The sequence below is a fragment of the Bufo gargarizans genome, chromosome 3, assembly GCF_014858855.1.
Source record: "Bufo gargarizans isolate SCDJY-AF-19 chromosome 3, ASM1485885v1, whole genome shotgun sequence".
Classification (NCBI taxonomy): domain Eukaryota; kingdom Metazoa; phylum Chordata; class Amphibia; order Anura; family Bufonidae; genus Bufo; species Bufo gargarizans.
In genome coordinates, this window is record NC_058082.1 from 221,183,050 (window position 1) to 221,200,333 (window position 17,284).

Sequence of the window (17,284 nt, forward strand, 5' to 3'; positions counted from 1 at the left end):
AAAAGGCTCTCTCAGCTTGTCAGGGTTGTGAGCGAGTGTGGAATTACGGCAGAGGCCGCGTGGACCACTGTACCTCACCCCACTGCTTCCCTGTGCCCGTGTGGACAGGAGGGGTCTGTGTAAACTGTACCAAGCTGACCTTACATGCTCCTAGGGAGGGCATAACGTCACGTCTTGAAAATGAGTGAATAAACCATATCTCGTGAGCTCGACATAGTTGACATCAGATGGGGCCACGAGGTGCGGTATTCGTCACAACGTTAATAGTAAATTTGGGATGATATATCTTACTTTTATTGAAAATTTTAATTTACAGAAAATTTGGAAAAAATAGCATTTTTCAGATTCCTATCAAACTGTTTGCAAAGACACATACACTCACCTAAAGAATTATTAGGAACACCATACTAAAACGGTGTTGGACCCCCTTTTGCCTTCAGAACTGCCTTAATTCTACGTGGCATTGATTTAACAAGGTGCTGATAGCATTCTTTAGAAATGTTGGCCCATATTGATAGGATAGCATCTTGCAGTTGATGGAGATTTGAGGGATGCACATCCAGGGCACGAAGCTCCCATTCCACCACATCCCAAAGATGCTCTATTGGGTTGAGATCTGGTGACTGTGGGGGTCATTTTAGTAAAGTGAACTCATTGTCATGTTCAAGAAACCATTTTTCCAGTCTTCAACAGTCCAATTTTGGTGAGCTTGTGCAAATTGTAGCCTCTTTTTCCTATTTGTAGTGGAGATGAGTGGTACCCGGTGGGGTTTTCTGCAGTTGTAGCCCATCCGCCTCAAGGTTGTGCGTGTTGTGGCTTCACAAATGCTTTGCTGCATACCTCGGTTGTATAACGAGTGGTTATTTCAGTCAACGTTGATCTTCTATCAGCTTGAATCAGTCGGCCCATTCTCCTCTGACCTTTAGCATCAACAAGGCATTTTCGCCCACAGGACTGCCGCATACTGGATGTTTTTCCCTTTTCACACCATGCTTTTGTAAACCCTAGAAATGGTTGTACGTGAAAATCCCAGTAACTGAGCAGATTGTGAAATACTCAGACCAGTCCGTCTGGCACCAACAACCATGCCACACTCAAAATTGCTTAAATCACCTTTCTTTCCCATTCTGACATTCAGTTTGGAGTTCAGGAGATTGTCTTGACTAGGACCACAACCCTACATTCATTGAAGCAACTGCCATGTGATTGGTTGACTAGATAATCTCATTAATGAGAAATAGAACACGTGTTCCTAATAATTCTTTAGGTGAGTGTATCTGTCTTTCACTAATTTAAACACTTTTTTTTGTTCTAAGCCTCTGTTCCTGAGTTATAACACTTTTTCTTAACATACAAAATAGGCTTTTGGTGCAATGACCATTTTGGTGCCTTACCCTTGCTCTTGTTGCGCCCAAGCTGGACTCTTTTCTGTGCCCAGAACCTCCCTCACTGCTTTTCCATTCCCTGTCAATTAAAGCAGTGAGGGAGGGGCAGGCCACAGAGAGGAGCGTAGTTTGGGTGAAACAAGAGCAATGGGAATGCCCTCATTGCACCAAATGACTCATTTCCATATTCAGAAACAGCATCATTTTGTAAATGTTCTTTTTTTGGGAAATTAGAAGGCTTAATATTTTAGAAGCAAGTCCAACTTTTTTTAAGGACCAATTCAGGCCTGGAGTGACTTTGAGGTGCTTAAATAATGAAAACCACCAAGCACAGCCGCTATAGAATGTACTGTACTGTGCTTGGTAAGCTACAAGAAGGCAGTGGTGCTTGCAGAAGCTCCGGTGGCTTCTCAAAACAGCTGTTTGGCGGGGATCCCGGGTGTCAGACCCCAATGATCAGAAACTGATGAGAGGAGAGGTCATCAGTAAGGAAATTATTGGAAAACCCTTTTAATGTGATAATAAAAATGCTTGTCACTAAATCTGTCAGGATCACAGCTTAGGCTCACAATGTGAACTTAAAGGGTCACCCAGATTTTAACGTCAACCTCCCACTCTGCTACTTTGAGCCACAGGGTTATGCTTCAGCTATCTGACATCCATATCTAAGGGATCTTAGCTGCCACCACTTGTCATTTTAGGCAGACAAGACACCTTAAACTAGGTAACTCACAATTACCCACTCAAACCTACTATGCTCTCTAGCATTCACAGAGTTAATACACAAATATTCTAAGGTCGTGGAATCATTTAGAACACACAATAACATAGAAATACAATGCAACAAATAACAGTTTGAAAATAAAAAGGATAAAAGAAAGGGAAATTAATATGTAATATGTTACAGTAGAAGTCCAGTTACCTCGGACCGCATCATTAAATTTGTGGCCCCCAAAGTAATAACAATTTACAAAAAGGACACACACCGTAGGGTCCATTCACACGTCCGTATGTGTTTTGCGGATCTGCAAAACATGGACACCGGCAATGTGTGTTCCGCATTTTGTGGACCGCACATTGCTGACACTCTCATAGAAAATGCATTTTCTTGTCCGCTATTGCAGATAAGAATAGGACATGTTCTATTTTTTTGCGGAACGGAAGTGCAAAATTGTGGAACGGATGCTGACGCATTTTGCCGACGTGTGAATGGACCCTTAAGAAGGTCTGCATATTCCACCACTAGCCTCCCTTCCTCTGTTGTCATGGAGATGCTAGTGTGTATGCTGAGGTCAGTTTAAGACCTCATGCACATGACAGTTGTTTTTTGTGTCCGCAAATTGTGCGTCCGCTAAAAAAAAATGGATGCGGCATTGTTTTTTTTGTGGGATCCTTTTTTCCCCCACAGATCCCTTGTAATAAATGCCTATCCTTGTCCGCAAATGTGAAAAAAGTAGGACATGCACTATTTTTTTTGCTGAAGGGAAACACGGACGAATGACGCAGAACATTTTTTAGCTGACCCATTAAAATGAATGGGTCCCAATCCTATCCGCAAAAAAAAGCGGAACGGAGGCCGAGAAAAAAAACAACTGTCGTGTGCATGAGGCCTATCAAAGATATATTTTCTTGTGGGCATCATAGCGACTTCATACTATCTTCTTCCTACCTGTCATAATTTTGCGCAATTTTGCATATCAAACATGTAAGACTTAGGCCCCTTTCACACGGGCGAGTTTTCCGTGCGGGTGCGATGCGTGCGGTGAACGTATTGCACCCGCACTGAATCCTGACCCATTCATTTCTATGGGGCTGTTCACATGAGCGGTGATTTTCACGCATCACTTGTGCGTTGAGTGAAAATCGCAGCATGCTCTATATTGTCCGATTTTCACGTGACGCAGGCCCCATAGAAGTGAATGGGAAGCGTGAAAATCGCATAGCATCCGCAAGTAAGTACGGATGCGGTGAGATTTTCACGCACGGTTGCTAGGAGACGATCGGGATGGAGACCCGATAATTATTATTTTCCCTTATTACATGGTTATAAGGGAAAATAATAGCATTCTGAATACAGAATGCATAGTAAAACAGCACTAGAGGGGTTAAAAAAAAATAAAAAAATATTTAACTCACCTTAGTCCACTTAATCGCGAAGCCGGCATCTCCTTGTGTCTCCTCTGCTCTGAACAGGACCTGGGGTGAGCTGCTGCATTAAATACCGGTTAAGGACCTTTGATGACGTCACTCCGGTCATCACATGGTACGTCACATGATCTTTTACCATGGTGATTCGCCATGGTAAAAGACCATGTGATGACCGGAGTGACGTCATCAAAGGTCCTTAACCGGTATTTAATGCAGCAGCTCACCCCAGGTCCTGTTCAGCGCAGAGGAGACACAAGGAGATGCCGGCTTCGCGATCAAGTGGACTAAGGTGAGTTAAATATTTTTTTATTTTTTTTTAACCCCTCTAGCGCTGTTTTACTATGCATTCTGTATTCAGAATGCTATTATTTTCCCTTATAACCATGTTATAAGGGAAAATAATACAATCTTCAGAACATCAATCCCAAGCCCGAACTTCTGTGAAGAAGTTCGGATTTGGGTACCAAACATGCGCGATTTTTCTCACGCGAGTGCAACGCATGGCAATGTTTTGCACTCGCGCGGGAAAATCACGCATTTTCCCGCAACGCACCCGGCTCTTATCCGGGCAAAAAAACTGACGCCCGTGTGAAAGAGGCCTTAGAGGTAGTAATTGATGAGTTCCTTAGTTACTACATCTTACAGAGTCCTGATTGAGGTGATGTTAAAGGGAATGTGTAATCAGAAAATGACCAGCTGTTTAAATCACTTTTTCATGTAACATATAAAAAAAAAAAAAAATCATGATGTTATTCATTTTCCATGTATTCTATATATTTAAACAAAAAAGATAAAATCCTGCAGTTTTCCCACTGGCCACTATGTCTAATAATTGACACCACTTCTTGGTTTATACAAATCACTTTACTCCAGTTAACTCATTCTACTCCTGCCTGTAATGATATCACCTCTGTGTATAGATAAGACAGGATCCTTTCTCAGAAGGCATGTCCTATACTGTCTCTTCCAGCTAACGGCAACTGAAGGATGGGACTGAGCATGTGCTTCCATCTTAGTGAACTGAATCTACCACATCACCATGCTATGGTAGAAGGTTAAAGGGGTTGTCCGTGTTCAGAGCTGAACATACCCAGAATTTCACACAGGCAGCCCCCCTGACTTGAGCATTGGAACAGTTAATGCTCCGCTGCTCTCCCTTGCCCTGCGCAAGATCACGCAGGGCAAGGACTCTTTTATTTACTATAACACACTGCCGGGCAGAAGATTCCGCCTGGAAGCGTGTTTGGTGATGTCATCGGCTCTGATGGACGGGCTTTAGTGCTGGCTGGGCTGCGCCAGCAATTTTACATGCCACCCATCTGTATCAGTGATGTCCCCGGGCTCACTGCTGGGCGGAAGCCTCCGCCTGGCAGCCTGAAGGAGAGACCGGTTCATCACCGGAACTCCACAAAATGCCTTTGCCCTTCGCAATTCATAACAGGGCAAATGGGAGCATAGAAGCATGAACTGGTCCGATGCTCTTGTCAGGGGAGCTGCCTGGGTGAAAATATGGGTATGTTTGGGTTCAGCTCTGAACCGGACAACCCCTTTAAACCAAGTATATGGGAAAACACAATTTTTCCAAAATGTGCGCTAAGTGGAAAATAAAGCAATATAGAAATACAAATGTATATTAAAAAGATTGATTTAGTCTGTATTTCTTGGTGCTTGCAGTACGTATTTGCACTGAGTCTCTATTTGGGGTCTTCAAACTTCAACTACTAATCATCAGCATTCTTGTGATGCCTCACCTTCACACATTCCTCCTGTCATTCATCTCACTAGTCTTCATATAAGTAGCTCAGTAAATAATAATGATGGTAAACAAGGTAATAATAATAACAACAGGTATGATAATATGGCTAATAATCAGAATGATACATACATTTACACATCCTTTTGTATACTATCCATGGTTTACCATTTTTTTCCTATTCAATCTTTCAATAAAGAAGGAGATGTGACAGACTGAATGAAAACATACAGCGCACTCTTGAAGGTTATATGAACTGTTTCTCCTAACAAAAGCGCAGATTCTGCACATTAAGTGATATATACTCATATCCATCTGTCAGTTCAGAATTCACATTGTACTGTAAATTATTAACCAAAGGCAAGAGCAGAGGTGTTTTTAAAGGAGAAAAAGGGAAATGTTTATTTCAGCCACAGATAGTCCACAATATATAAATTTGTAAGGACATAAGTGATGTTTGACCCACTTGGTTCTCAAGCATGAAAGTGCTTGTGCTTAGAAGCTGTATAATGCACCATATGATGCTGTATTACAGCATTTTTATCCTCTAGAATCACTCTGTAATACAGAATCAGATTAGAGATGAGCAAACCAGTCAAAATCCGTATCCACCAAATTCTTGAAAAAGTTTTGTTTGGCCCCAAATCGGTTCGGCCCAAACCAAAGTTGCTCCAATTGTCCTGAAAGTTGGTATATAACCCCTTCTAGCCTCCTAGAACTCTTTTTATCCCTTTTATTTTTTATGATTTTTTCCACCTCCAACAAGCTCTGAAACGCAATGACAGCAATAGTACCGTAAATGCACATTTGAAGGTGTTATCATACAATGTGTTTAAAAAGACACCGCGCCGGCACATGTCTCATACTTTTTAATATTCCAAAGCTTCCAAAAATTGTCTCTTATCAGGGGCAGATGATGTTTAAACACAAACAATGTTATGAGATAAAAAAAAAATTGTCTTGCGAGAACATGATGGTTGGCAAGTGGCATTAATGGCATAATGCAGGCCACAGCAGCAGCCGAACAGAACGTGATGGTAGGCAGATAGACATACAGCAAGAATGGCAAGATGGGGCATTGGCAGCAAGGAGAGGTCTATTGATCGCATTCAGCCTGCCTGGACTATGAGAAAATGTCTTTATCACATATATTTATGCTATGCCTGTGGAAAGTGAGTACACTGAACTGACCCTTAGGCAGTACTGGCAGTGGCATGATGCATTGCAAGTTCCAGCTCTGCCTGGACTGTGAGAAAATGGTAATATTGAGGCAGTAAATACGTACATTTATGCTGCTCCTTAAAAAAAAAATAACCCCCCCTCTCCAATTTAAAAAAAAAAAAAATTTCAACAGTTTGGAAAGTAGATGGAACTGACCCTCAGGCATTAGTGGCATGAAGCAGGCCCCAGCATTGCCTTGACTGTGATAAAATGTCAGTGTTGACTCAGTAATCATGTACGTATAATGCTTAATAAAATGGAACCCCCCCCCCCCCAAATTTTTTTATTTCAACAATGTGGCATGATGCAGGCCCCAGCATTGCCTTGACTGTGATAAAATGGCAGTGTTAATGCTTAATGAAATAGAAATGGAAATGGATGTAGATGTTCTCTTTTCTCATCTTCTTTATTTTGACCAGACCACTATAATGATTTCTTACAGCTATCTCTTGTCTCACCAAAGTTTGAAAAAAAGACATCTTAGTTACCTACTTTTCCATCATCCTCCCACCTTCAGAACACCCCATGCTGGCACCTCCAATACTGAGCCTGCTGTGCTCCCCAATACTATACTGCAGAAACATCCCCCCTGAAAATACTAGTACTATGCAGATAGTGTCCTCTAAAAAATAACGGTGTTCATCAAATAGTGTCCCTGTAAACATAATGTACACCAAAAATATTTGTGCTAAGCTGATACTGTGAAAGAATGCCCCCCACAGTAATAGTACTTCCCAAAGTCCCACCAATAGAAATAATTATCTTCCAGAGTGCACTCAGTGTGTTAACAGTGCTCACAATAGTAATAATGTGCCCTGTTGTACCCCAGAAGTAATAATACCTCAATAGAGCCCATACTAGTAATCATGTTCCTTATAGTCCCCAGCGGTAATCATTCTCCTTATATAACACAACAAATGCCACTGAAAAGTTAAGTTAATTTTAGCTGCAAGAGTGTATTTAGCACGTTAGAGGTAGTCTGTGACCAGTAAATTAATTGTTAAACTACAATGCCTTGTAGGGCTAGCTCACCAGAATGTAATGATATGTTTCACTTAACAATCTGTTACTTCATTCTGAAAAAAGTACTTTGAATTTATATGTCAATGAGCAGTTAAGTGCACTAGGGGCAGGCCCAAGTCACTCTGTGCGCCCTTGCTCCTCCTGCTTCCTCTGCCAGTTTCTTCCTGTCTTTCTTGATTGAAAGGACCAGGTAAAATGACTATGCAGGACCCTGACCCTATCAATTAAGAAAGAGAGGGAGGGGCTGGGTAGAGGAAGTAGGATGAACAAGGATGTACAGAGTGGCCTGGGCACCCTTGGTGCACTTAATTGCTCATTTGCATGTATATTAAATTAAATGTCAATTGAAAGCTGCTATATTCTATTTTACACAAAATCTCTCATACTATAAAACTCTGTAAAGTCCTATCATTATTCTGGGAGTTTAGTTTTTTATTTAAAGAAAAACTCCTGTAAAATAGGTATTCCATTTGAAAATATTCATGGGGGAGTTCTTAAAATACTGTAATGAGTACTTTTTACAAGCACTGTTTGCTGAGTATGTTCAGAAAGTGTATGGCGTGGCCAAACTTCAACGCCCCTATGGCAATATGGCAATGCTACTGACTACGCGACTGGAAGGCTGGTGGTTCATACATATCTTTGGAACCAGCATTTTTGGACAACAATAGTCTAGGGATCTCTCTCTGTGTTTTCTGTGCCAACAAAAACAGATCATGACTATCAGGAATTGCAAATGGAACATTGCTTTGGCAGAGATAATTTTTTTAATATAAACAACATCACATTCAATGATTGATGGCCGCTTTGAATACTGACCGATTCAACATAGTCAATCATTGGTGAGGGAATTGGAAGGAGTCAGAAGGCCTTCTTCTCATGAATTTAGACTCCTTTAGGGTCATTAGAACTACTCCGGGGTTGCTCATAGTTTACCTCACTGTATTTGGACAAAACATTTTCGCTATGGATGTTGTCATTTTCCTAGGCATTCTGTGGTCACTTTAACCTTTTTGCTTCTCTTGATGAAAGGTAACAAAACACATACACTGATCAATTGACACATTAATGCAGAGTATGTATTTCTACCATATATAAACCTGACTACAAGAGGAAGGTGACAACAAACAAGTAGAAATAATGCTGAGCTCATCTTGATGACACTGAGTGGCTTCAATAACAGGAAGTCACATGCCTTCATCATTATCGGCTGTTGGGAAAGAGACAGATGCAGCAAGATCAATATCAGTGTCCAATATCAAAGACGTATTGTCACTGAGTCGAACATTCACAGTGGAAAGAACTATTCTTCCCATCTCATTATTGTGGAATGGGAACTAAATAACAAGAATTGTATTCAGAGGGAACATCTTTTGTATCTTTGTGATACAATGACGTTCCCTCAAAAATAGAGGAACGGAAAATGTATTTGTCTGTTACTATATTTATGTGCAGCATATCAGTATTACTGTCTACGAGCAAATACATTTTCTTCCAGATGTTTCATAAACTAGCTCTGTATACTGTATGTTTTCAACCAAAGAGAGATGGAAATTGTGCCGAAAACATGATGTCATTATTGAGCTTGTGTATTTGCATGTACTACAATGGTGATAAAATGATTACAAGATTATAGATTGTAAGCTCTTAGTGAGCAGGAGCTCCTGTTGTTTGATTTGTTGACAAGTTATTCTGTGATGCGTTGCTTTTTCTGTACATGTCTCCCCTGCATTGTTAAGTGCTAAGGAGTATGTTGGAGTAATTATTTTTGTATAAATTGCCAAACATACTCCAAATGTAATAATCAACAGTAGTCAGACATTTTATCTATAGAAACTCCTAAAAACTCTGTCATAAAGGAATATAGTAATACAGTCACTATTTAGGAAGCAAATATCAGCTTTTTTACAGCTCCATGCCAGAAGTCAGAACTTGAGTGAACAGGAGCAGTACTCCACACTACACAGTGGAAGAAGCTGTGTTACTTCTGTTGCTGACTTCCGGAGTTGGAGCTACTGCAGATCTGTGGGGGTACAAGTGTCAGACACCTACCAGTTAGAGAACGATTGACTTGTAAAATCCTGGACAACTCCTTCAACAGAATGAATCATCTATTTTTTCTCACTAATTTAAACTAGGTACTGAAACATAATCATTTTACTACTCTTTCATACATTTTCTTTTCAAACCTTTTCATGTTTTTATTCCTATAGATTTTTTATACTCTATTTTCTTTACATGATTATGGGGCAGCCATCTTGTCTAAGTAGCTGCTCTGAGAATTAAACAGCGATTCAGACTTTTTTACAACAATCACATCGATATATAAGAAACTGAGGTCAGAAAATGCCTTATTGAGAGTGTTGTGGGCAAGCGCTGTGTAGGAGTTATAGGGGTTATGCCTTTGTGCAGCTCTCTCCCTGTAACTGTCCCAGCTTCTAACAGAACATATGACTGGTCGCAGTGGAAGATTTAAACCGAGCATGTTCAACCAGCTCAGTGAAATGGACAAAAAAATAAGGAAAAGAACAAACAGCAGGTGGCACTATACAGATACATTTTATTCAATAGCTCACTGGATATACAACATTTTTCATTACATGCAATTACAAAAGAATTCAGATCCAGGTGCTGGTTGGAAAATGTTTTGAATATGCTTGGTGACACGCTGGTGAACCTCTTTAAGCTGTCTTTATCAGATAATATTAGTAGGTCCTGTGCTATCTGCCTTCAGCTTTATTATACAAGTGTTAGTGAGGCATTCTGACTAAAAGTTATTCCCTACACTAGAGTGGGGATAACTAACTGATCAGTGGGGTCTGACCAGCTGTCCTCAGAACTCTGAAAGAAATGAATGGGAAGAGACATGCATGTGCATTCACCTCTCCATACACTGCAGCCAGAAAATGGGGTCCTAATCTTTTAGATAGATGTGGGTCCCAGAGTTGAGACCTACATCTATAAGAATGTGATGGCATATCCTGTGGAAAATTAGAATCATGAAGAACATTGATGATAGTGGTGACAATACCATTTACAGCCCATTTACCATTCATTTTTCAAATTCTTTCATTTTCCTTGGCAACTGCTGACATTATTTGATAACGTCCAAGGAGGAAGTGTAGGGTAGGGGAGTATTTTGAATAGGCTGCATTCACATATTTGCTGTGAACTCCAGTGGAGGAACAGACTGCCGGAGTGTCACGGTACCTTCTGTGACAGAGGTTAGAAGATCGGAGAGACTGACTGCACGTGAGGTTAACTGACAGTCTCTTGATTCTCAGTGTTGTGGTTTGGTAATGAGCACACCTATTGCCAGGTGCAGCCCGTGGTCATTACTGAATTCCCTACTTAGTTTGGTCTCACACGTCATACCATGCGGTTGATATTCTCTGCTTGGATTTGGAAGAGTTGGTGTGTGGAACTTACCTGTGTTTCTGCTCATCCATTTTCTATAAGATAAGTTGTTCTGCTCTTTGTATTTGGTTGTTCCCCTGTTCTTGTTGTTACTAGGCCTCAGGGAGACGCTAGTTCGTTCACCTGGGAAGGAACCAGTAGTCTCATTCGATGCCACTAGCTAAGGGCATTTCAGGGCTCCTAGAGTCTAGGTTGCAGCGTATGTATTTTCCCACCTTCAGTGTCTATACATAATGACAGGAGTCAGGGCCAGGTTTAGGGGCTTCCTAGGACATGACCTTTTCACTCTTCCTAGCCTTAAGGCCTAGTTCTGTGTCACTCTCCGCCCCTGTATTCGTGACACGGAGTTAACTGTTTCCGGCATAGCCAAATACCAAAGCATACCCATGGATCCCCACTCACTATAATGGTCACTTGCTGGCATATATGCTGACTTTAAGCCGGACAAAAATGTCTGCATGTAGTATTTTTTCTCCTGCCAAAAGCCGCCATATATGCTGGATAAAGTGAATTCCGACAGTCTGTACCTCTGCTGAAACAGACTGCCAGAGTTCACAATGCAGATGTGAACAAGGCCTTAGGAGCAAAAACACAGAAAAGAAATAGAACATTATGTTCAATGAGTTGAGACCATTCAATAATGCATTGAGCTGGACAAACTGGCAGCACAAGAAAGCCAGTAGTTGCATAAAAACTAGTTAAAATTATGATTCATGAAGGCTCTAAATCAGATTCTAGATAAAAAAGTAAATTAACAGGAAGGTGTGATATAAAAAAATTTATGGTAACTTTATGAATAAATCTTGTTGAATGAGACATAGCTGTCGCAATTAACTCTTGAACCAGAACCAGAAATATTACTGGTTTACCCACAGAATAATTAAGTTAATAGTGGTATTTTGATAAAAAGATAATAGTGAGGAAGTAATTTTGGTTTCACACATAACTGTTATTGTGTTATCATCTCACTGGAATATGCCCAAACTATTTTGTTAATTTGTTGCTTCCTCACCTATTACTGAATATTATCAGATGGCTTTTTGTTCTCTGATGCCAAAGAAAATAAAGTCCAACTCTAAAAAGGAATCTCATTAAAAGTATGCCATGTGCCTGATAATTAGCGTTGAGTGAAGCGAAGCAATTGAAGTGGAATTTGGTCCGAAGTTTAAGAAAACAATTTGCAATGATTCGGAATTTCCTTACGCTTTGTGGTAACAAATCAGTTTTACCTAAAATGGTGGTTGCACATGTTACAAAGTGACAGTAAGAAGCCCGGGAATGTGAAATCACCCATAATGCCGTGCAGCCAGACAAACCGCAGATAGCCATCCTCTGTGATGACACAGCCCTATAAAACCATTATCCTATGAGTTCTCCACCATTGTCCTGTGAGCTGAGCATAGGGAGAGATGTGGCGAGCCCTCATGCGCTTGGGATAGTGTTGCTGACAACGATTAATAGAAGATTATTGGAGAGGGAGAATGCAGGGAGACTTCTTCTTTGTCAGTTTTATTTATTTATTCCTACATTCACTTATTCTTACATCATCTGTAAATGTAATTCAGTATTAGGGATGAGCGAAGTAAGCTTCAGATCCTAAATCCGAAGTCACTTCGCTCAAAACTTTCTTTTAATGCTGTACGGAGGTTCATCTCTTTATAGCATTAAAATGTATGGGCTCCAGCGAGGCAAATTCGTTATCACCGATGTCTCGCAGGACTTTGGTGAATAACTTCGGGATTTGATTTTTTTAACTTAAAAAGTATCGATGTACCAGTTGATACCGAAGCTGACTTCAGATACCTGTTTTAAAATGGTTTTCAAGTTTAAAAATCAAATGCTAAAGTTATTCACCAAAGTCTCGTGAAACTTTGGTGATAACTAGAGTTGAGCGGACACCTGGATGTTCGGGTTCGACGGGTTTGGCCGATCTTCAGAAAAAAGTTTGAGTTCGGGACCCGAACTTGACCCGAACTTGACCCCAAACCCGAACCCCATTGAAGTCAATGGGGACCCGAACTTTTGAGCACTAAAATGGCTGTAAAAATTTCATGGAAAGGGCTAGAGGGCTGCAAATGTCGTCAAAATGTGGTTAAGAGCATGGCAAGTGCTCTGCAAACAAATGTGGATAACATATAACATAAAATACGTAAAACATATAACATAAAATACGTAAAAATAAAAAATAATAATCTTGATCTAGGAGGACCAGGTCCATATGGAGGAGGAGGTTGAGGAGGCGGTGGATGTGGTGGTGTAGGTGAAAGTGGTGGTGGAGGTAGCCTACACTGCTTTTTGGTTTAAAATTTATTTTTATTTTTTTAAATTAGGGTACACCCCAAAACATTTAGAAATATAACCTTCCAGTCGTGCTAAACACACGTTCAGACAATACACCGGCTTCAGGGCAGGCCAGCACCTCCAAGGAGTAAAGGGCAAGCTCAGGCCATGTGCCCAATTTGGAGACCCAGAAGTTGCAGGGGCTGACCCCTGTCAGTTAGTTTGTGTAGGCGTGTGCATATTTACTGCCCCACCATGTCGCACGTCCCCGTGATGTTTACGATCCAATTTGATATCTGCTCTATCAACTTTCGATGTTCTTTTATGAGCCTACCATGGTGATTATGGGTGGCGGGGAATCAGGGTTCCAGGCCAGAGAGGGAGCGTGAGAAAAAGAGACCAAATTTAAGGGAGATACATTTATTTAAAAAAATTGGGATCGAGAAGAAATGTGGGAAAAGCTATTGAGGCTCAAATGTTGGCCAAAAGAGTATAGCGGAAATGTGGGACAAAGTATTGAAGCTTAAATGTGGTACAACTTGTTTAAGTTTAAGCATTGAATCAAAGGAGGTGGCGTGCATCAATTAAAGAAGCATTTCAGAAATGTTATTCCCTGTCACCTATGCAGAGCAGGGGTTTATTCATGCAAAAAATGGTATAATGTCAACCCAAGAATGTAACAGAAAAATTACAGAAATAAATTAACCTGTCTACTTGGTAGAGCAGGGGTCTATGACAGAAAACAATTGTTTATTGTCACCCGAAAATGTAAAATAAAAATTATTGAAACTTATTAAGCTGTCAACTAGGTAGAGGAGGGGTATATTACACCCAAAAATTGGTGAATTTTACCATAAAATGTAACTGCCCTTTTTTTTTTTTTTTACCGGTCTACTAGGTATAGCAGTGGTACATCACACCCAAACATTTGTGAATTTCACCATTAAATGTAGCAGACACATTTTGTTATTGTTTAACCTGTCTACTAGGTATAGCAGTGGTACTTCACACCCAAAAATTGTTGAATTTCATCAGAAAATGTAACTGACAAATATATATATTTTTTTAACTGGCCTACTAGGTATAGCAGAGGTACTATACACCCAAAAAATGGTTAATTTAACCAGAAAATGTTAATGACAATTATTATTTTTTTACCGGCCTACTAGGTAAAGAAGTGGCACAATACACCCCAAAATTGGTTAATTTCACCAGAAAATGTTAATGACAAAGTAGTGAAATGATATAAAATAAAACACGTAGAAAAAAAAAAAAAGGATTTATGAGGTGGAGTTCCATATGGAGTAGGTATTTGAGGAGACGGTGGACGTAGCGGAGTAGGTCGAAGCGGTGGTGGAGGAAGACGAGATAGCCAACACAGGTTTTTGGTTTTAATTTAATTTAGTAAAATTAAGGTACACTCCAAAAGAATGTGAAATATCCAAAATACAAACATGAGCAATTGCGCTGCAGTATAACAATGGCTGCTTAGTGCTGGTATACATGTCTATTCTGCATAAGGTACGGACAAGTCCTGAGGGATCCATGCCTGGTTCATTTTAGTGGCATTGTCCACATCGGCTGTGGACAGGCGGCTGCGCTTGTCTGTGATGATGCCCTCTGCTGTGCTAAACACACGTTCAGATAATACGGTTGCTGCAGGGCAGCCCAGGACCTCCAAGGCGTAAAGGGCAAGCTCAGGCCATGTGCCCAATTTTGAGACCCAGTAGTTGCAGGGGAAGACCCGTGATACTGCTCCACCATGTTGGTGAAATGCTGCCTCCTGCTAAGATGTTCCATATCAGCTGGTGATGCTGGTTATTGTGGCGTGCTGACAAAGGTTTTCCACATTTTGGCCATGCTAACCCTGCCTTCTGAAGTGCTGGCGGTGCCCCAGCTGCACTGGCGACCTCTTCCTCGTCCTCTGCCTTCGCCTTGTGCTTCCACTGTGCCCCTGCTGTCAGGTGGGAATGCCACCAGCAGCGCGTCTACCAGCGTGCGCTTGTACTCGCGCATCTTACGATCACGCTCCAGTGACGGGATTAAGGACGGTACGTTGACCTTGTAACGGGGATCCAGCAGCGTGGCCACCCACTAATCAGCACAAGTTAGAATGTGGGCAACTCGGTGGTCGTTGCAGAGACACTGCAGCATGTAATCGCTCATGTGTGCCAGGCTGCCCAGAGGCAACAAAAAGCTGTCCTCTGTGGGAGGTGTATCGTCTGTATCCCCCCTCCACACACCAGTGAGCTAGCCTGCTATGAACATGGTTCATCCTCCTCCGTCTCCTCATCCTCCACCTCATCATCCTCCAGGACTTTGGCCTGGCTGGACAATTGTGTACCTTGGGTTTGTGGGTGCAGGAACCCACCCTCGGAGCCACTTAGGAATGACTGGCCGGAAACCATACGAAGACATCCCTCTTCCTCCTTCTCCTCCTCCTGTGCCACGTCCTCTTCCATCATCGCCAGGAGCGTTTTTCAAGGAGGCATAGAGTGGGATAGTAACGCTGAGAACAGCGTTATCGGCACTGGCCATGTTGGTGGAGTACTCGAAACAGCGCAACAAGGAACACAGGTTTCTCATGGATGCCCAGTCATTGGTGGTGAAGTGGTGCTGTTCCGCCGAGCAACTCACCCGTGCATGCTGCAGCTCAAACTCCACTATCGCCTGCTGCTGCTCGCACAGTCTGGCCAGTATGTGCAAGGTGGAGGTCAACCTTGTGGGCACGTCGCATATGAGGCAGTGAGCGGGAAGGCCGAAGTTACGCTGCAGTGCTGATAGGCGAGCAGCAGCAGGGTGAGAACGCCGATAGCGTGCACAAACAGCCCGCACTTTATGTAGCAGCTCTGACATATCGGGGTAATTTTTAAGGAATCTCTGCACCACCGCTTGAGGCTGACGCGCACAAACCACTCATTGAACAGTTTTTCAAGGCCTTTCCACAGCTCCTGTGCGGTGTGGGGTTTGTCCCCCAAACAGATAAGTTTTAAAACTGCCTGCTGTCGTTTACACCTGGCTGTGCTGAAGTTGGTGGTGAAGGTGTTACCCATACCGGATGAGGAGCTGGTAGAGGATGAGGAAGAAGAGTAGGAGGAGGAAGCAACAGGAGGCAAACTGAAGCACCCTGCAATCCTCGGAGGTGGAAGGACATCCGCTAAACTGCTTTCCGCCTCAGGCGCCACTGCATTTACCCAGTGTGAGGGCAATTACCCCTGCGTCTATGATTATGGGTTCCAAATACAAATAGTGCAATGTGCACAGAGAAGGCTGACACACGCAATGGTTGTAATCAGTAATCTGCTTTATTGTAACATTAGCACATAATCTTATACCATAATTATTGGTAGACGCCCAACAGCCGTGCGTCACATAAACCACAAAAAGACAGAAGAAATGAAACCTTTAGCAGAAAGAGGATCTTAAACTTAAAGCAGCAGAAACTAGCATTTGTACAAATAGAACGGGGGGGGGGGGGGGGGGGTTGTCAGCTGAATTCCCCACCCCCCAGTGTGCGTGCAAAGAGCTGACACTTGTCTAATATTTTAATAACCTCTAATTGAACTCTGGTTCAGATAGATATAGGATATACAAGATGGAGTTCTATCTCTCACACCCAGTGTGCTGTTATGGAGCTATAACGGCCCTGACCGTGCTTACTGGTCCACGTATCCGTAGTCAGGTGCACCTTGCCACAGATGGCATTACGCAGTGCACACCTGATTTTGTACCCTACTTGGTTGTGAAGGGAAGGGATGGCTCGCCTTGAAAAGTAGTGGCGGCTGGGCATGACGTACTGTGGGACAGCCACTGTCATAAGACCTTTCTACTATCGCCTGAACTTGTTCAGGCCTCACCATTCGTAGAGCAGCATTTGGCCTGGTTCGGGTTCCAAAAATATGGGTTCGGGGTCCAAAAATCCTAAAGTTCGGTACAAACCCGAACTTTACAGTTCAGGTTCGCTCAACCCTAATCAAGACCACATTATCTAAATTTTATACCTTTGCCAAACGTATCTGGCTAGTAAGCGGGGACTTAAAGGGGTATTCCCATCTTG